Here is a 21,611-nt window from a genome sequence, read left to right as displayed (position 1 = left end):
CTGTGGGCCTGTTTACCGGTCTCTACGTGTGTTGCTATGGCTGCCCGGCGTGACATTTCCTGCCCAGTCCTCCCCTTCCCTGTGGTGGCCCTTCTGTCCTGTGGGGGTGGCTGGACACTCTCTCTCTCCCACTTTGGGCCTGCTTGAGGAAGGGGATTCCAATGGGGGGAGCCCTCACTGAGGGGGCTCTGGGTCAAGGCTTTGAAAGCCGGGTGTGGGGTGTGTTCTGAGCCAATTCTCCCAGCCGCGGACTGTTGGGGTCACACACACACACATACACACACACCTCTGTCCTCTTATTTGTGTATTCAGTGCTTACGTGTGCCCCCAGGACTTCTCCACCTGTCTCTGTCCATCTGTCTTCTGTTTACATACCCTCGATCTATCCTTCTACCCACCACGCATGTACCCATCTATCAATAATGTCTGGTATCCAGCCATCATGTATTTATCTACAATCTATCCATCCATCCATCCACTTACATCTCTATCCATCCATTTACTTATCAGCTATGTACCCATCTATCCATCGTCTATGTATCCATCCACGATATCTACATATCCATCCATCCATCATCTATGTATCCATCCATGATATCTACGTATCTATCCATCCATCATCTATGTGTCCATCCATGATATCTACGTACACATCCATGATATCTATGTACCCATCCGTCCATCCACCATCTATGTATCCATCCATGATATCTATGTATCCATCCATGATATCTACGTATCCATCCATCCAACATCTATGTATCCATCCATGATATCTACGTACCCATCCATCCATCATCTATGTATCCATCCATGATATATACGTATCCGTCCATCCACCATCTATGTATCCATCCATGATATCTATGTATCCATCCATGATATATACGTATCCGTCCATCCACCATCTATGTATCCATCCATGATATCTACGTACCCATCCATCCATCCATCCATCCACTCACCTGCATACCCATCCACTTACAAACCAACTATCCACCCATGCATCAACCGATCATATATCGATGTACCTATCCATCATCTATCATATCTACCTCTATCCATCCATCCATCCATTTCTTTACCAACTATGTACCCATCCATCCATCCATCCATCTGTCATCTATCTATCCCTCCAGCATATCTGTGTATCTATCTATCCAACCGTCCATCTGTGTATCCATCCATCTATTCATTTGTTATCTATCCCTGGATCTATCTATCATCTGTCCATCTGTCCATCCACCCACTGGATGATGGAGAAGACAGAAGACACTGTCACACGAAGATGGACTGTGTGTGTGTGTTTGCACATGTGTTTGGTCTGTTCAACAGAGGTGTGCAGGGCGTGAGCCGGGTGCTGTGTGCACCCTGGGAGGATGCTTGCGGCAGGTGCAGAGCCCACAAGACCACAGGCCCTGCAGGGTGCATGAGTGAAGATGCTGACGTGAGCAGCCATGGGAGAGAATCCAGGGGGTGGGCACAGACCAGCCAGCCTCTCAGAGCAGCGGGAGGCCTAGGCTTCCTCTCTGTGTGAGACAGGGGTGGAACCTTGGGCATCTGCTTCTCTCATGAGCCTCGTGTCCTCGAGCCCTGTCCACAGGGCGGCCAGGGTCAGAGCTCCTTTCCTATTCCTGGCTGAGTCGTACTCCCCCACATGCACACGGCAGCTGTAGTCTTACCATCTGTCCATCCAGGGCCACTTGTGCTCCTTGGGCCGCATGCCCTTGGGCTGGAGGAGGACTGGGAGAGCCTGCCGGCTGCGTGTGCATCTGGCTCCTGGGTGAGAGTGGATGGTGGTGGGAGTGTGGGAACTGAGCGCTGGGGCCAGAGGCAAGGAAGCTCACACACGCATGGGGACCGGGGCTCAAGACACGGCTGCCCTCGGGGTGCGCTCTGGACACTGAGCCCCTGGACTGTGCTGGTGGGCTGGAGGTGGGTGTGAGGAAGAGGATGACCCCGGGGCCAGCCTGACCTGTGGTCCATGGCCCTTCCCTTTATCATCTGGGAAGGAGCCAGGAATTGCTCATTGCCGTGAGTGTGGAGTGGGCTGGCTGGAAGGAAGTCCGGTGAGTTGCTGTGACCCCCTGGGCTTGGGTCTCGGGGGTGCAGCCGCAGTGGCTGGGGACAGCTGTGGCTTTGGCGTCTGTCCGAGGCCGCCCCCCGGCCCCACCCGAAATTCCAAAGGTCTGGCTTTCCTGAGGTCCTGCTGGGAGGCTTTCTGAGAGCTGCTGGTGGGTCGCTGGGACCAGGAGCAGAGGGGGAGGCACAGGTGGCCGCCTGGGTGAAGCCAGCTGCTCACATACTCCCTGGGGGCCAACGGGGGGGACGGGCTAGCGGCTGGCCTAGCATGTGGGCACGGACCCTGCCGTGCCAGGGGGATAGAGTCAGAGCCTTTTAAAGGCACGAGGAGCCGGCCCCATGGGGGAGGCCCCTGGGCTCCCCCCCCCCTCCAGAAATACCATCCCCGCCAATGCCCTACCCACACCACGCCCTCCCGACCTGCCCGCACCTGCCCCTCTCGACCTCAGCCTCAGGGAATGTGGCACCCACCGAATTAGAAACAGACCCCGGCCCATCCTCAGGAGAGTCACCGGTCCAGCTAACCCGGGGCTGGCCGGTGGGCCCGGAGCAGGACACCCCGCGCCTTGGGCGTGGGTCTGTCCTGGGCCCATCTGCGGAAAGGGGATCTGTGCATCTAAGACCTGGGGGGCCTCGCCTGGGCCTCTCAGCTGTTGCTGATGGCCGTGTTGTGTGGTTGCTGGGAGACGCAGCTATAAATAGGGCAGGGTCAGCTAGGGCCTCGGGTGGGCCGCCAAGGACCGGCTGTTGTAAACACTGACGTCTCCGGGTGCTGCTGGTTACTGGGGGAAACGGCCCTCGTGCACCCTGTCACCTGCCGCTCTCAGTGCCCACAGCCCCGCCGATGACCCCAGGGTCAGGCGCCGGCCTCTGTACCCCCCTATCCTGGCTCTGTCTGTAGGATCGGCCCACGGGCCGCCAGACCCTGGGTTTTCCCTGTGGCTGCGACTCAGCACACGTGTGTTTTCTGGACTGTCCCACGCTCTGTGGGGGCAGCCTGGCGTCCTTCGAAAGGGGCTGATGCTGAAGTCTGCAGAGCATGAATTCTGGCGGGTGGGGGGGCGTTTCTTAGCAGGAGGCTGACACACGGGGGACGTGGAAGCATTCAGACAGAGCGTGAGAAGGGCAGAAGGGATTTCTGCAAAGCCGGGCGCGTGAGCAGACCGTGGCGGTGGGTGTGGAAAGGGGCAAACCACCCTGGAAATGTCCTTCTTGCACAGGGGCTGAGCCACCGTCCCGAAGCACCATGCCAGGGATCCTGCGTGTGGCCTGGGAAGTGTGCGGGTGTCCCTGACAATAGATATGGGGGGGACCCGGGACCTGGAATGGGGGAGCAACCAGGCTCCAGCCCCATCCATGCCCAGGGTCTGAGCCGGGAATCACGGAGACCCCGCAACGCAGAGCTCAGTCCCTCTGGCCCCAAAGAACCCTCCCTTGGAGCAGAGTAGGTATGTGGGGGCTCGGCACCTGGGAGGTCAGGGTAGCCATTCAAGCTGCCCCTGCCTGCCGGGGTTCAGGTCCACTCTTGTTCCCACAAATCCACCCTTCCGAGGAACAGCGGCTGTCGTATCCCCTCCCGCGTCCCTGGGCACCTGGGCTGCCTCAGTGTTCTGCTCTCGGGGGACCCAGTGTGGCACATGGTGCCAGGTCATTGAGGAACAGAGAGAAGGGACCCCCAGGCACAGGCACTGTGATGCCACTGACCGTGGAGACCCGGCTGTGCCAGGCAATCCTCCTGCCGCCATCCTTTTAGCGGACGCCGTGGTGTGGGTGGGATAGTACGGAGACACCCAGTGAGGCCCGAAACCGAGCTCGGGTTGGGACTGCGCCGTGGGGCAGGAGATCTCCAGCGTGGAAGGCTGGGCCTCGGCCTCTCGCGACCCCCAGGCCACGTCACTTCATCCCATGTTGGTGTGTGTCTCATGCACCTGCCAGGCTCTGAAACGGGCCTGAGTTGGTCTTTAATGTTTCCCAAACGAGGGAGACTGGTGTGACGGTGTCTTGTGTGGTGCAGTGGGATGGGGGCAGCCCTGGCCAAGCCCTTGGGGCTCGGCCACCTCCCGGGAAGCTCCCAGGCAGCCCAGACTTCATGACCCTTCCTACCAGAGGCCGACGCGAACCCGCAGGAGCACAGAGCTGTCTGGGCTCAGTCAGGGCCAAACACGGTGTGTGAGATGCCCGAGGATTTCACACCAATGACCCCGAAGTGGGGGCTTCAAACCATGGGAACTGGGCCCCTGGGTGGCTCAGAGGGTTAAGGCTCTGCTTTCGGCTCAGGTCATGATCCCAGGGTCCTGGGATTGAGCGCTGCTTCCCCCCACCACCCTGTCTGCCTCTCTGCCTAGTTGTGATCTGTCAAATAAATAAATAAATTCTTCTAAAAAAACATGGTAATTCATCCTTCCCCTGCTCTGGACTCTAGATGTCTGAGATCCAGGTGGGGGCAGGGCTGCTGAGGTCCAGGCGGGGCAGGACTGAGCTCCAGGGGAGGGTCCTTCCTGCCTCTCCCAGCTTCTGGGGCTCCAGGTGTCCCTGAGCCTATGGCCGCGTCCGTCCCATCTCTGCCTCCATCTTCCCGTGGCTTCTCCTCTGTGTCTGTGTCTCCTCTTCTGTGTCTTACTAGGACTCCTGCCGTGGATTTAGGGCCACCCCGATCCAGGATGAGCTCATGTCCTTAATCTCATCTGCAGAGACGCCGCCAGCTAAGGTTTCCTTCAGGGATTAGGACGTGGACATTTGGTGCTGTTACTCAGCCTGTGGCATCCACCTTTGGGTCCTGGTGCCTCTCAGCTCTGTGTCTTAGGATTCCTGGGAAAACACAACCCTGTTAGCCCTAAACCCCGAGGACAGCAAGGTGGTCCTGTGGAGGGCGGGGAAGTCCATCCCGTGGGATGCTGTAACAGCATATGTTACGCTGGGAGGCTCGTTCACCACACGCAGCTGCTTGTCAGGGTTCTGGAGGCTGAAGTACAAGGTCCAGGCACCTGCAAATCTGGGCTCACGGATGGTGTCCTGGTTCATGGACCGCTGGCCGTCTTCTCGCTGGTGGGACAGGCACAAATCTGGGCTCACGGATGATGTCCTGGTTCGTGGACCGCAGGCCGTCTTCTCGCCAGTGGGAGAGGCATGGGGCTCTGTGGGGTCTCCTTCACGAGGACTCGAATCCCAGATGGGGGCTCCACCTTCATGACCGCAGGACCCCCCCCAAAGGCCCAGCCTCCATCACACGCAGTGCATCTCCCCCGTTCTTCACTATCCTTCTCCATAAAATGGGAGTCCAAGCGTTCTCACTGCATCCCTGAGGACCCCAGACCAGCTCATGGGAGTTTCCGCTCCAGACGCGCTCCCCCTGCCTTGGGGAAGAGGTTACGGAGGGCCATCCAAATGGCCCCACTTTTCACGTTGGACACAACCATGCACCCTGACTGCCGTGTGCACCGAAGCCCGTCCAGCTTGACGGCAGCAGCGAATCCTGTCCCCCCACCGCCCCCGCGCTCATGAACGCTCCCTGCCCATGTTTGCCGCTTCCTACACCCAGGAGGTGTTGGAAACATGCTATGACTTTACCCGCTTGTAAACACATGTTTTAGGAAGTGGGGTGTGGGGCTGCGGCCAGCCCCTCAGATCCCGGGCTGTGAGCTGGTTCCAGAAGGACGTAGGCTCTGCGTGCAGGCTGCTGACCTGCCAGGGGGGTGGTCTTCCTGCAGACGAAGGAGGCGGTGGGATGAGGTCTGCTGGTCCGAGCACATCAGCGTGGGTCTTGCAACCCAACAGCGTGGAGGGAGCATGGAACCCAGATGGGCTTGCCACGCAGCGGAACGAAAGCCACTGTCACCTTGACAGAGATGTGGCATGTGCCCACAGACCACCTAGGATGGGTTTTCTCCATCCCAATGTGGCCAGGGGCCAGAGGAGGTCTGTGGGGCTCTCTTGACTTCAGGACATGGAGCCCTGATGATTCCCACAAATAGGGCCCTTCCTTGTCTCAGACTTGACACTTCTATGACTTCTCCCCTAAAAGTCTACGATTTGCTTCCAGAAGGTGAATGAAACAGAGCATGGAAATAGAGTGAGCAGCAAGCCGCGAGGACTTGGGCCGGGGTCGGTCCAGGTGCGGCTGACTGGGTACGGCACACCATCTCCGTCTGGGTGCGGCTGACCACGTACAGCCCACCATCTCCATCCAGGTGCAGCTGACCAGGTACAGTCCACCATCTCTGTCCAGGTGTTGCTGAGTGGGTACGGCCCACTATCTCTGTCCACATGCTGCTGACCAGGTATGGCCCACCATCTCCATCCAGGTGCGGCTGACCGGGTACAGCTCACCATCTCCGTCTCGGTGCGGCTGACCACGTACAGCCCACCATCTCTGTCCAGGTGTTGCTGGGTGGGTACGGCCCACCATCTCCATCCAGGTGCGGCTGACCAGGTACAGTCCACCATCTCTGTCCAGGTGTTGCTGAGTGGGTACGGCCCACCATCTCTGTCCAGGTGTTGCTGAGTGGGTACGGTCCACTATCTCTGTCCACGTGCTGCTGACCAGGTACGGCCCACCATCTCCGTCTGGGTGCGGCAAACCACGTACAGCCCACCATCTCTGTCCAGGTGTTGCTGAGTGGGTATGGCCCACTATCTCTGTCCATGTGGTGCTGACCAGGTACAGTCCACCATCTCCATCCAGGTGCGGCTGACCGGGTACGGCCCACCATCTCCGTCTGGGTGTGGGTGACTCCACTCGCACGCATGGGGCCTGAGGGCCAGTATCCTCGTTCCACTGCCTTGTCCCCATCTGTGTGCCCTTTGCCTTCCTCTCTTGACCCCAGGAGGTGAGGTAAGGAGCGCAAAGTCCTCAACGGTCTGCTGTAGTGAGCGCATCTCTTTCCTGACTTCCTGGAGGGCACCATCTCTTCAGTTCACACCCGAGCAAGGCACTTATCTGTACACCGTGCACACCTGTGTGACATTCGAGCTACTCCCCAGTGAGGAAATGGTATTTTCCAGGCTTCGGAGGAGCACCTGAAAACTCCCTCGCCTCGTGCAACTGGCAGCAAGGGGGTCCCCAGCACGGCCCGCCTTGTCCCTCTGTGTGCCCCACATGCCAACACGTCTTTCAAGTTTTCCTACATGCAGACTGTGGGTGAATGCCCAGGCGGGTGTCGTTCATGTCGGGAATTACCTGAATGGTGGCATCCGCTGTCCCTCCTGTTGGAAAAATCTGTATTCAGGCTTTCCAAAGCTACGATGTATGATGTCATGCCCTTCTTAAAGGACTGTTGTTTTTACTCTAGAAGGGGTCCTGGGATGATGACACGGTGTCCCGGGCCCCAGGAGCTCACAGGATCCTTCCAGAACCGCCGTGTCTCCATGATCAGTCGTCTGTTGTCCCGGGGTTTGTCAAATCATCAATAATGCACAAATGGCAAGGGCAAAAATGGGGTCTTCTCACCATCGACATTGATTCCGTCACTATGCTGAGGGGTCAGGACAGCGGAGTCCCTGTGTGCGTGAGCAGCTCTGCCAACCAATGACCCCGGTGGTCGAGGACGGGGCTGACCCGGTGACCTTATCTTATGCACTAGCTCTGGGACGACCTAATTTCCAGATAAAGCCTTACTCCCAGGTGGGGGGCGAGGACTTCGACACGGCTTATGTGGGGGACACAGGGTTACCGTGGACAACACTTTCTTTCCCAGATAAACGGGTGACAGCGGAGCCCGAGGCTGCTGAGCCCCTGCATGGCCTGGAGTGTGGCTCATGGGCTACCCGGGTCCCCACCTTCATTCGAGGGTGGGGTCGTGCGCTGCGTTTCCTCGACTTCATCGGTTTGTCGGCTGGTTGGTTGGTTTGGGTGGGGAGTTTTGTTGTACCTGTTTCGAAGCGCGGCAAGACGGTTACGTTAAACAGACCCTTGCTTTCCAGGACGACTTAACTTTCTCGGGGTTGCTCATAGCTGCTTTGAGGTTTCCCGCCGTCGCTGTGTAATTAGCGGATGCCGGACAGGAAACGTCCACAGCGCTGAACGGACACATGGTTTCTCCTGCTGCGTTTGTAGCCCCCGCAGAGCGACTCTCGTCGGCGTGTGTACTGATCTCTGTGCAACGTTTTCCCAGCATTCTGCCGGTTTTCTGGTCTTGCTTAATTTTTTTTTTCGAGTTTATTATAGGCAAGAATAAAAACTTCTACCCAGAGGTCCTTATCTCAGTATAAATTGCCCAGCAATTTTAGGGATGGGCTTTTAAAAAGCATTGAACTTGATGGAATTTCCCTCATCGCATTAAAGAAAATCCCCGTGTTAGAAAACATCCCGCCCACTCTGTTCACGGAGCCCGGGCGGCCGTTCCCGAACACCATTAGAAGGAAGCCCGAAGCCCGTTGGCCGTTACCCTTGACCTGAGGAGCTGCGGGTCTTCCATTAAGATTAGATACGGATGAAAGAAGTCACCAATTTTCCCTAATTATGCTGCGACTCAGAATCCGAACACCCCAGGTAGCACGGATCCCTGCAGCTCTGAGACCAAAACCTCGATTCCGCGTTGGGCACAGCGTTCGGCTGAAGCTAATTATAAAACGATGTCAGTGAATGGCCGGGTCCTTCTCTGGGGCTGGTTAACTTGACGTTGCTGTTCGTCCTCTGTTTCTGTATTGTGGTGAGATGCACATAACGCGAAATTTTCTGTTTTAATGACTTTTAAGTGCTCCGCTCAGTGGCGTTAAGCACATACCGCTGTGCAAACATCTCCACCACCATCTCCAGAACTTTCCACCTCCCAAGCTCCCCATCCCCGTCCCCCAGCCCCAGGCCCACCATCTACTGTCTGTCTCTGTGGATGGGGCTCCGCTAGGGACCCCGTGTACATGGAATCAGGCAGGGTTGGTCCTTCTGGGTCTGGCTGATGTCCTCAAGGGGCAGCCACGTCCCAGCCGGTGCAGAACGTCCTTCCTCTTCAAGGCTGCGTCATAGGCCACTGTGTGTGTCGACCATGTTCTGTTTATCCATCCGTCCCTGCATCCATCCACTCATCCATCCATCCATGGACACTCAGGCTGTTTCTACCACTTAGTAAGTATCAATATCAGGCCTATGAACGTGGGTGTGGAGCATCTGTTCCAGTTCCCGCTTTCGATGAATTCCGGACCACAATGGGGGGATTATAGGCTAAGTCAATGCTTCCTTTTTTCTCCTCTTGCTGTTTCCGTGGAGCTGACCCATATCACGTTCCCACCAACCATCTCTGCACGTCCTTGCCAACATTTGGTTTCCGGAAGCATCCGTCCTAAGGCGTGTGAGTTGGTATCTCATTGTCTCCTGACCTCCGACGTGTGCTTCTCCTATGTGCTCTCCTTTTCTTCTCTTATGAGCGTCCTCCGGCAGCAAAGGTCACTGGCCTCAAACATGGCTCCGTGTCATGTCATCTGCGTCCAGCTCTGTGTGTCTCCAACCTATGGCTGCGTGGAAGGGCGCTGGTATCGTTTATCAGAGTCCGGGAATTTGGGAGAGGTGGGAGGGGAGACGAGGAGCGTGGCCACCATTGCCAAGGGGGGATGGCCCCCAGATAGTGCTTCACAGGCAGGACGAAGTCTATATGAGCCCACAAGTACCCCAAGGGCCCAGGTGACCTCTCGGTGGGACAGCTCCTGGGACACCCCACATCGTCGATCTGGGGTTGAAGTGTCCACGGAATACTGAGCGCTCTGTCTGGTTCCTGGTTCCTGGGCACCTTCACAGACGTCCGTCCCAGAGGTGGCCCCGTGGCTGCTTTGGGGAAGCAAGCTGTTCATCCCACCACAGCTGAGTTCAAACCCACTTCCTCCCACATTTGAGCATCTCATGGCTGGTCAGGGGGGCCAAGAGAGGACGGGACCACGAAAGGCTTTGAGTGCCCAACCAGCAGACAGCAGAGGGCTCCCCATGGACACCACAGCTGGAGGGGCCACCAGATGCCCTGACACGCCACAGACCTGGACACACAGCCAGCCTTCCCTGGAGGGAACTCGGCAAACATGATAAATCCTGGTACTGGCCACGTTCCTGATGGCCAGAGCCCGTGGTCTTTCTTTAGTGGCCCGGGAGGTCCAGGCCGACGGGGAGATGTCGCTTCTGGGCAAATATTGCCGATGGCCCGTGGCCTGGCCTGCCTCCCACATCACAGGGCTGTCTTTAAGAAAACAGCCTGCTTCTGTGGGGTCACGGCAACCTCCCTCCGATTCCGCTCTCATCCTCAGGCACTAATCCCTCCCCACCGGCCACCTCTACTTTCAGGACACTGCGGGCTTCTGGAAAGATGTGTTTCTGCGGCTGTCGGGTGGGGACCCTGCCTGCACAGACGAGATGCATGGCTGGACCCTCACCTGGGACTCACCTGTGTGGACATCCGGTGGCTGTGGGGGAGGGCGGCTTGGGGTCCTGTGCCTCAGCACCTGCTGTGTCAGGAGCCAAATAATGGGGTCCTTGTGTGCGGCGAGGGTCCCCCAGGCTGGCCCGTCTCAGCCACCCAGGTGGAAATTCCAGCTCCGGGCAGAGGGACAGATGTCCTTTCTTCCATAGAGGCTGTGCCCACATGCGTCCCCGAAACGGGGTCCTGCACGGTGGGAGCGGCCACACTGCAGTCCTCCTGACAAACACAGGAGGAAGCCCTCTCTTGGCTTCTAAAGACACTGACGGACTCCCCTCTGATTGCAAAAGCACCCCGGACAGGCTCTTTGTAGAAAATCCTGGAAAACAACTAAGGAAAAAAAGTCAATTCAATCTTGAAACACAGAAAGGTGAAAATAAGCCCATCGCCTAGGCAGGGGCCCGGATGTGCCTTCTGCTGTTTCCTTCTGCGCAGGTACAGGCCATCGGTACTGATCGCTCCCTCTGGGGACCAACCACGAGCGCGCGCACACACACACGCACACATACACATACACACACACCCGTTTCGTCGGGGGTTCTCCCCCACATTTCCAGGGAGGGCTTTCAACCCGGAACGTTCCCACTCCAACCGTATGACAAACACTCTCCTTGCTGCTAAAAAAAATCTTCGCTGACAGTTTGCAAAGTCAGTTTTCATGCTGCGGCTGTTGGGTGGACGACGGAACTGTTTCCTCAACGCAGCGCATTTTGCTTGTTTCCAAATTAAACAGGTACGTTCCTCTGTGAGGAAAGTGCCCACGCGTGGGTCTCCAGACACAGCCTTGATTGGTGAGTTCAGGAGCGATTCCTGGAGCAAAGGGCCTCCAGGCAGCTTCTCAAGTCTTTGATCCCCAAAGCAAATTGCTTTCCCAGAGGCTCCCCCACCTGATTCCCGTAGCCACGGAGGAGCCATCCTCCCGCTGGGTTATCGGGTTCCCTGATGTCTGCCAACTTGAAAACGGGCTCTGCATGAGATCTCCGGGGCGGCTGTGACAAAGGACCACAGACTGGGAGGCTTAACAACACAGCTTCATCCCCTCCAGCTGGAGACCAGAAGTCTGAGATCCAGACTGAGCATCGATGCTGAGATCCAGGAGGGACAAGGATGCTGAGATCCAGGCAGGGCAGGGATGCCGAGTTCCAGACAGGGAAGGGTCATGATCCCTCACCAGGCTCCAAGGAGCGTCCTTCCTGCCTCTTCCAGATTCTGGGGCTCCAGGCATCCCTAGACTGGTGGCTGCGTCCCTCCCATCCCTGCCTCCATCTTCCCGTGGCTTCTCCCCTGTGTCTGTGTCTCCTCTTCTGTCTCTTACGAGGACACCTGTCATTGGATTTAGGGCCACTCTGATCCAGGATGGGTCCATCACAAGCTGACGACATCTACAAAGACCTTTTCTGCGGAAAAGTTTCTATTCAGACTCCGGGGATCATGACTTCAAGGTATCTTTTTGGGGGGCACATAATTCAGCCCACAATAGGTTTCTTTTTTTTTAAAAATAGGTTTCTTTATGGCTTTATTTTGCATCCTTTTGTGACCACCAATGACAGTACAATTTCCCCCATTTTCTAGTGAGTGGTATTTCGTTTCCCCATGAAACACGAATATGTCTTTTTCTAACACCTGCTGACACTGTACTTATTGATTAGTAAGAGTTTTGGGATGAAAATGTCCCCATTTATCGTTGGCCTTGCGGTTTTTCTTGACATCAGCACATCTGAGAACTCCGGGTCACCCGATTTATCAGAGGGTGAGTTCCTGTCTGTGGCAATTGAAAGTCCTCGTCCCACCCCAGAAATACACAGACACTCCAGTGGGCTTCCTCAGACAGCCCCGTGTGCTCTCGGCTTTGCTCAGAAGCCTCTATCCACGTGGAGTTCAGGGCGCCGTCCTCGCAGTGGCGGGTCTCCGATGCAACGATGGCTCATCCCAGGTAACGGGGTTGGCAGGACGTGCGCTAAGGGTGCTTCCCTCACCTCCTTTGCTCTCCATTCTCGGCCCCAGTGAACACTTACTTGGGGGCTGTGTGCACCCTTGGATTTGTTTCAACCGTTGGGAGCATGCAGGGTAAGGCTTAGGGCGGGAGGTCTTCTGTGGGACCACCAAGTAGAGTTGGGACTCCTTGTACAAACTCCCACGTCTCTCATGCCTTCTCTCCCCTTTCTTGGTTCTTGGGATCCCCAGGACCTTCCCGTTCAGACCCCCAGGCCCTGCTGGGAACCTGATGATCTCCCTGGGGTAAAGGCGGTAACTGCTGGCCCGAGTCTAATGCGTTCTGCCACCCAGACGAGACGTGTGTTTTGACAGCTGCCTTCCGTGTCTTCCCTGAAGGAGGAAGCACACACTTTTGGGCACCAGTGGGGAGCTGGATGGGGTGGGTGGGGGGCCGTGTTCCTCGTGTCCCTGGAGCCACACCACGTAGGTGGCTGCTAGCTCCGATGTGCACGGGGTTGGCCCGCAGACTGTGCTGTTGCCAAAAGATTTATCACGTGTGTGACTCTAGAGACAGGGAACAAAAACGGGCCGGAAGGGCCCTGGTGCTGGGACAGGGCTGGAGAATTGGCAGAGAAAGCTTTTCTCCCCTCTGCAAAGGCCTCATGGCCGCGCACAATTTGGCTTTGTAAATGCTTGTCTGGTGTCCATCCTGGAAGAGAGAGAAAGTGATAGACAAACAAGATAATATGTAACTGTTGCTGGTGGGGAGCTCCTGAGGGAAACAGCGTTGCAGGGTGTGGCGCGGTGAACAACAGAGACTTGGGCTGGCTGTGGAAGTGTGCATGAAGGGGGATGACAAATGCACCGGGAGGAACCAGCCCAGCGCAGGGAAAAGCAGCACAAGCACGGGATCAGCATGTGCAAAGACTCTGAGCTGGGAAAGAGCTGGGTGCGTTCTGGGACTGGAAGGTCGTCAGAGACTGGACCATGGGGACCTTGCAGGCATGCTGAGGAGCTCGGATTTCATGAAAAAGACAGAGGGAAGCAGATGTGGGTGGTACCCAGTGGTGTTCCCTCCTGGGGACCCAGATCCTGGCATCAGGCGTCTACACAGTCTTCGCTCTGGATGGAGAGGACGCTGGGAGAATGCGGCATGACCCCCCCCCCAACGCCGTCCTCGGACGTATGGTCTCAGTAGACCCCAGCCGCCCGGCCTCTTCACCCACGCGTCTACTTTCTGCCCCCACGGACGTGCCTGTTCTGGACATCTCGCACGGACGGGCTCACACACCGTGCGACCATGCATGTCTGGCTTCTCTCGCCGAGCATCTCGTCCTCGAGGTCCGTGCACGTGGCAGGCGCGTGCTGTGCTCACCGTCCATGGACGCTGGCTCTTGTCAGCGGGCTCCTGGGAGCCTCTGGGTACATGTGTGTGTGTCGGAACACCTGTTTCCAGTTCTTTGGGGCTGTCATTGCTGGGTCCTAAGGCAAGTGCGTGTTTGGTGTGCTGGGAACCCGCTTCCCTACCCACTGGCTTCCCGTGTGGCCAGGTCTGTGGGAACTGTCACCCTCATGGGCACCACGCCGGTCCGCTCGCAGCACCCTGCATAAAACCACGTGCTGGGCTCTGCGTCAGACCTCATCCCCCATCCCTGCAAGGCTCTCAGGCATGGGCCTGTGGTCCCCTCGTACTCAGATGGTCAGGCCCCTCCAGGGCCCATCCTGCCCTCTCCTGGGGCGTCCTACACTTGTTTTCCTGCAGAAGTTCCTTGCTGTTGGGCTGCTTGGGGTCATGGGGTGCTGGGCAGCTTTCTGGGCACTTTCTGGGTGCAGTTGGGATGCCCAGACGACTGCAGGCTCCCCTGTCTGAGCTCCGTCCAGCATGACCGAGTCGACCTGCAGGACAGTCCTGGGGCTGGAGACCGACGTGGGTCCAGAAACGCTCACAGGGACATTTAGATGAGTGGCCGGAGGAACGGGCCAGCATTTGGATGGTTGCGTCCTGGGCTGAGGCTGCTGGGGAAGGAGTCTGAGTCGTCCCCACCTTGGGGCTGGTGTAGACGGAGACCTGAGACCCTGTGTGCCCCGAGGACCAGGGGACCCGCGGGCAGCTGGGCAGGGGAGGCAGCTGAGCATGGCTGGTGAGCTGGGGGTGTCTTCTGCATGAACTGGGGGAAATGCCCCCTCACCCCAGGACACGGCACTCACGTGGGTCCACGTCTTGGGGAAAGAGGAGGCAGGACATGGAGACCCAGGCCCCGGGGCTGGGCTGGGCATGGAAAGGACTGCAGGCCCCGGAGGCTCTAGACAGAAGGCCAGCGGTATCTGTCCTTCCTCCCTCCCTGTGTGCCTCTGTCTGTGCGGTCTGTCTGTCCGGCACGGACGAGTGGATTTCTGTATCTGTATCTGTACGTATCGTTAGCCGATGTCTCTCTGTATTGTTGTCTTTCATCTGTGCACACACGTCTGCAAGCACACCTGCCGTATGTAAATATCGAGGCGTACGTGCTCGGGACATCTGGATCTACACGTTTTCTCCCAAACCCCTGAAAATGGCCTGCACAGCTCGGACCGTCCCAGCGTGCGTCCCCTGGGAACAGACGTGCTCCATCTAGCAAAACGCACCCTTCCCTGAATGCCCAGCACACAAACCACGTCCCAGTTTTGCAGAGTTCTCCCCAAATGTACGGCACGGCTGGGTTTCCTCCCCAGACCGGTTCACGCGGATGAGGGGTGAGTGGCGTGACATTCCCTCGCCGGGCACCCGGGTCGGAGGCAGCAGCCCGCAGCCCGAGGGGGCCCGTTGCCCATGCAGCCACACGATGGCAGTGTGAGTCACGGAAAAGCTCCTCCGGGCCTCGGAAACCCACTTCCTGCACTTCTGGGGCTTTCGTCCTGTTTGCTGCCCATGCTTTCCCCACCGGCCGGTGCTCCACGAGGCTGCGGTGTTTTTCGATTTCGAAACTCGTCGCACATCAGTCCTGACCCCTGTGCCTGCCCCGTCCTCCTGCAGGACGTCCACTTCACGGGCTGACCACCTGCTTGGGAGCTGACGTTGGAAAGCCCGCGGGGTTTTCCCAACAAAACCCCATGTCACCGAGGACATGATGGTCGGTGGGAATCCCACCGATCCGTCGAACGCTGACGGGCAGACCAACGGCCACGTGTTGGCCTCCGGGATTCCCCACGCATCCCCGCCCTCTGCCCCGGCCACGATCCCAGCGAAGAAAACCTCCAGGCCCCAGGCTCCCCGTCGTCAGGGCCATCCCAGGCCGACATCCCGGGCAAACTGCTCACTGCTTACAGACACGCCCAGGGCGGCCTGCTCTGTCCTCACGCCCCCTACCCTGTCCAGATTCCAGCCCGTGGACGTCCACATGCACGCGGCCTTGCTCGGGTTCAGGCACCCGTTTCTGGGACGTTCTGCGTTGGCTTCTCTCTGTAAACACCACTTCTGAGCAAGCTCCCCCAAGAAACTGCCTTGTCAGCTTTCGTGTTTCCTCGAAAACTCTAAACAATTTTTGGGGGCGGGGGGCAGAGGTGGTATAAGTGCCCCGAGAGTCCCAGCGAAGGCTCCTTGTAATTGTCCCCGTGAATTCACATTCGTGGGCGCCCAAGGGTGTCTTGACGCTACTGCTGCGATTTCCTGACGTTGGGACAGATTGCGTTCTTCTAATTCCTAAGGGGGATGGCATGGAAGGTTCCAGAATTCCCACTGCCCCTTCGAGCGTCCGTGCTGCCTGGTGGGTGAGGGACTTTAGAGAACCGGCCCCTGTGTTCTACCTGCTCCTGGCCGCAGGCCATCTGCGCTCCCAGCCCACGAGCTGACGGTGGGGCAGCGTCTCGCTTCTCCATGGTTCTGCAAAGATGCCCGATGGGGCAGCTCTGATGCGGGTTTGGGTGAGATGGAGGTCTTGGTCAGGTAGGCGGGAAGGAGGCGTGGGTCCTGGATGGGGGTGGTGTTGGGGGAGGCATGGGTCCTGGCCACGTGGATAGGGAGGGTGTGGGGTCCTGGATGCAGGTGGGGCGGGCGGTATGTGAGGCGTGGGTCCTGGACCCATGGGCAAGGAGGAGGCTTGGAAAACTTGAAGCAATGTTGGTGGCAGGTCGGTCTTCGTGAACATGGCTGTCCAGGGTGACCGTGGAGACAATCCTGCTGGGGACAGAGATGGACGCCGGTCCGGGAGCAGGGAGGAGGGGTTACTATGGGAAGTTTGGTGTCTGACAGGTGGGCTTAGGGTGGTAGCCAGGTACGTGCAAAGCAGAGGGATAGGATGACCTCTCTCTGGCATTTGGACAGATCCTACAAACCTGTGAGTAGGTGGTCAGTGGGCCCTGCTTGGTCTTCACCACACTTAAAACATCTTACTGTTAAATTCCTGTCGACACCACTCGGCAAGGTGCCCTTACAACATGCCTCCTCCCGGGGACAGATGGCCAGACCCTACAGGAAGGAGCACAGGCAGGGACCAGCTCGGCGTCATCGGTCCACTTCCAAACATAAGTTGTTCAACAACCTGAGTGTCCATGGGAGGATGGATGGATAAAAGGCATGTGGTCCACGCTAATGGTGGACTGGGACGCAGCCTCGAAGAGGGAGGACATTCTGCTCCTGCTAGAACATGGGTGGACCTTGAGGACATGGTGCTGAGTAACATGAGCCAGACCCAGAAGGACAAACGCTGCCTGAGTCCACATACACGGGGTCCCTAGAGGAGTCCCACTCACAGAGACAGAGAATAGATGGTGGGGTCAGGGGCTGAGGCTGGGGCTGGGGCCGGGGCTGGGGCGATAGTGTTTCATGGGGACAGAGCTTCCGTTTGGGAAGATGGAAGGTTCTGGAGATGATGGTGGAGATGCTGGCCCAACAGTGAGAATGTGCTCGGTGCTGTCAAGCTATGCACGTAAAATGGTGAAGATGGTGATTTTTACATTAGGTCTGTTTTACCATAATTCACAGAGATCTTTGAAAAATCAGATTTGCTGGTTTGCTGGTCGCTCTTGGCACTTCCCTCACTGGCGGCACCAAGGCAGTTTGTGCTGTAACTTCAGGTGCTTGTGAACCCACCCGCCCAGGCAACGCGTTCCCCCGTCTGTTTGGCTGCTGTCCTACAACTCCCGTTCAGCCTGATGCAGGCGAGGATGGTTGCTGCAGCTCGAGATCCCCACACCACGCGTGTGAATCTTGTCTCGGGCTCAGAGGAGTGGCTCTCGGGGTTTCTCTGGGTGGGTCGGTGGCAGAGGGGTGTGGTGGGAAGGGGGTGCGGGGGCTGCAGGGAGGATGGAAACGTGTCGGTACCCCTGGTCATTTTAGAAGGACGACCTCTTCCTCTCAGTTTCAGGTCACCCTGATCCCTCCAACTTTCTGAGTATGCAAGGCAGGGCACAATCCAGCCAGGCATTCTTCTTTTGTGTAAGTTCGGTATTAAATCTACCTTTTCCTTTTTGGTTGCGATAAAATATATGTGACATGAAATTATGATTTATTATGATTTATAGCCGTTTTTACGTGCACAGCTCAGGGGCACGGAGCACATTCACCTGGTGTGCAAACATCCCCACCTAAACATCCCCATCTAGAGAACTTTCCATCTCCCCAAACTGAAGCTCCGTCCCCATCAAACACTAACTTCCCGTCCCCAACCCCAACCCCGTCTATTCTTTGTCTCTGTGGATGGGACTCCTCTAGGGACCCCACATATATGGAATCACACAGGATTTGTCCTTCTGTGTCTGGCTGATGTCACTGAGCACCATGTCCTCAAGGTCCTTCCACATCTTGGCAGTTGCAGGACATCCTTCCTTTCGAGGGCTGAGTCATATTCTAATGTGTGCATGGACCACATGCTCTTTATCCCTCTGTCCTTCTATCCATCCATCCATCCATCCATCCACACATACATCATCCATCCACACATACATTCATCCATCCATCCATCCATCCAACCATCCATCCATCCATCCACACATCTATCCATCCATCCATCCATCCATCCATCCATCCATCCACCCACACATCCATCCATCCATCCATCCATCCATCCATCCATCCATCCATCCACACATCCACCCACCCGTCCATCCATCCACACATCCATCCATCCATCCATCCATCCATCCATCCATCCATCCACACATCCGTCCATCCACACATCCATCCATCCACACATCCATCCATCCATGCACACATCCATCCATCCATCCATCTATCCATCCAGCCATCCACACATCCATCCATCCATCCAGCCAGCCATCCATCCACACATCCACCCACCCGTCCATCCGTCCACACATCCATCCATCCATCCATCCATCCATCCATCCATCCATCCACACATCCGTCCATCCACACATCCATCCATCCATCCATCCATCCATCCATCCATCCATCCACACATCCATCCATCCACACATCCATCCATCCACACATCCATCCATCCATGCACACATCCATCCATCCATCCATCTATCCATCCAGCCATCCACACATCCATCCATCCATCCAGCCAGCCATCCATCCACACATCCACCCACCCGTCCATCCGTCCACACATCCATCCATCCATCCATCCATCCATCCATCCATCCATCCACACATCCATCCATCCATCCATCCATCCATCCATCCATCCAGCCATCCACACATCCATCCATCCATCCATCCATCCATCCATCCATCCACACATCCATCCATCCATCCATCCACCCACCTGTCCAACTTTCCATCCTTCCACCCATGGACACGTGGGCTGCTTCCACCCCTTGACTACTATGAACAATGGTGCTGTGAAAATTTCTGTACATGTTCCTATGGGAACAAGTTTTCGATTCGTCTGGGTCTACACCTGGAGTAGAAATGTGGGATCATACGGTGTTCCTGTTTTAATCCCGTGAAAGGCACTCCTCATCTTGCCTGGGTGCCACTAGTGCCAATGGCTCAGACCTGTCATGGCACCGCAGGGTCTAACTCTCAGGGAACAGCAGATCCCCTCGGCCCCCATCTCTCATGAAATGTCCTCCTTTGCCATAGTTTGTATTTTACATTTCAGCCACTTGAAAAGTGAAACTGAGTTAGGGAGGGAGAAGACCATTCCCTCTTGGCTTCTTGGTTTTCAAACCAGTTCTGAAACCAAATCCTGTGGGAGCTCCTGTTCGGCGGGATAAGAAGGAGGTTCAACCTGGTGATGGTGATGCCAGCATCACCTGTCCAGGCACCACTCCTGCCTTCATCTCCTCCATCATTAGCTACCATCACCACCATTGTCCCCTCCATTTTCACCTCCAACACCATCACCAGCACCCCAGCCACGATCGCTGCCACTGTCCCCTACATTGTCCCCTCCAGTGTCCCCTCCAGCACTGTCACTGGCACTGCATTCGCCCCTTCACCAGTGTCCCCTCACCATTGCCACAGCAGCCTCGGCAGGGGCAGGTACACGTGTTAGGAGGAGGTGGGCTCACTTGCCGATGGCCCACAGGAAGCCCTGTGTGGGAGGCCACAAAAGGCAGACGGACACTGGTTCTGAGTCCGTCTTTCCATCAGGGGGACGGCCCTGCTCTCCACCCTGTCTTGTTTTGAAAACACTGCATTTTCTGGTGTCTGTCTCACCTTATGTCCCCTGTCCCCACTTGCCTTGGGAAGAGTAAACCACTTTCTACGGGGTGTTTCCTCAGCTCTGCACACGGAGGCTTTACGGAGGTGTGTCCAAGCTCATCTGGTTCTGGACCACTGTCTGTGTGGTGTCTTGTCTGCACCCCCAGCTGTACCTCCCACTCCCGGTGGGTGGGGGCCTCCCATCTGTGGCCTTGGGGCATTGTTGGCAGTCCTGGGAGTCTCACACCGCACGCCCCTACCTGCCGTAGGTTCCAGGCGCTCATGGTCCTACCTGGAACCAACTGTCCCCCATGCTCCCTCCCCAGCTCGCTCCCCAACATCTGCAGCTGGCCATTCCCAAGGGCCCTCTCCCTTATGTGGTACACACTGTGCTGGGGGCCTTCTTTGTACACCCTGGTCCTGGCCCCAGGCCCTCGGAACCCCCAGTCACCCAGCATTGTGAGCTCTGTCTCTGCCCCAGTGACACCGACCTTAAGACATGCTGCCTTCTCCAGCTCGCCTCTCCCCAAGGGGGCGATTCTGTTCAGCACCTGGAGAGGCTGCTAGCGACCCCCACACAGAGTCCTCCTTCTCCGGCTGCCCCCGAAGTGGGTCTGGGCATGCACGTCCAGGCTGGGGCTGTCTTTTCCACAGCCTGTGTGGCCCAGCAGGGCCCAGTGTCTACACCCCAGCCCGTGACTTTGAATGGATGTGAAGTGTGCACCTTCTGTTTCAGCTGCTTAGGAGGTGGTGAGGGGCCCTAAGCCTGTTCCTGCCCCTTCCCTGCAGGGATGGAGGTAAGCAGAGGCCTGTCCAGCTGCTTTCGGTTCCTGGCTTCTCGCCCAGCTAGAGGAAGGTGGTCTGAGCAGCCCCCCACCCCCGCGGTCTCCCGAGTCCTCACCTGGTCTGACCCTCCTACTGCCGGCTCACCAGTGGGGAAACAGCTCCCTGCCCCGGGGCCAGAGTGCTCAGAGTTGCCGATAAAGGTCAGGTTTGATCTCCTCATCTTCTGGAAGAAGCCGGACAGCAGGCCCTTGAAGCTGGCAGACGGGATTCCGTGCTTGGGCTCTCCTGGGTGGTTGAGTCTCTGCTTCCTTCCGTCTTTGGATCCCCCCAGCCGCGTTGCTTTTGGTCTGGAAAGAATCTGGTGTTTGCATTCCGAGCAAGCAGGGGCGCGCGGGAGAGAGCGCAGACGATTCTGGAAATCTTTGATGGAGCTTCTGAGTGTAGCCTGGAGGACGGAAGGAAGCGCTTTCTCGGGGCCAGAGGGCATGTTTCCAGAGCACGGGCCAGGAGGTCGGGGCCCAGGCCGCGGGGGTGTCTGACCGGGCTCGTGTGATATTCATTGTCTTGAATGCAGAGGCAGACACCGGCCCGGAAGGGGAGCGTTTCCAGGAACGTGTCTTTTTTTTTTTTTTTTAAGGTATTAGAGAAACATTTGTTTGGCGGAGCTGTTCCATCCAATGGTTTAAGATCTTAGAGGGTGGAGGGGGTGAGTGACCAGAAGTCTGGCCGACCCCAAGCAGGGAACTAAGCCCTCACTGTGGGTCCGCTTCCTCTGGGTCCTCGGATGGTGGTGGTGGGAACGAGAAGGGCCCTTATTACTG

Source organism: Lutra lutra, chromosome X, assembly GCF_902655055.1.
Source record: "Lutra lutra chromosome X, mLutLut1.2, whole genome shotgun sequence".
In the NCBI taxonomy this organism is placed as follows: Eukaryota; Metazoa; Chordata; class Mammalia; order Carnivora; family Mustelidae; genus Lutra; species Lutra lutra.
Note: the sequence above shows the minus strand (reverse complement) of the source record.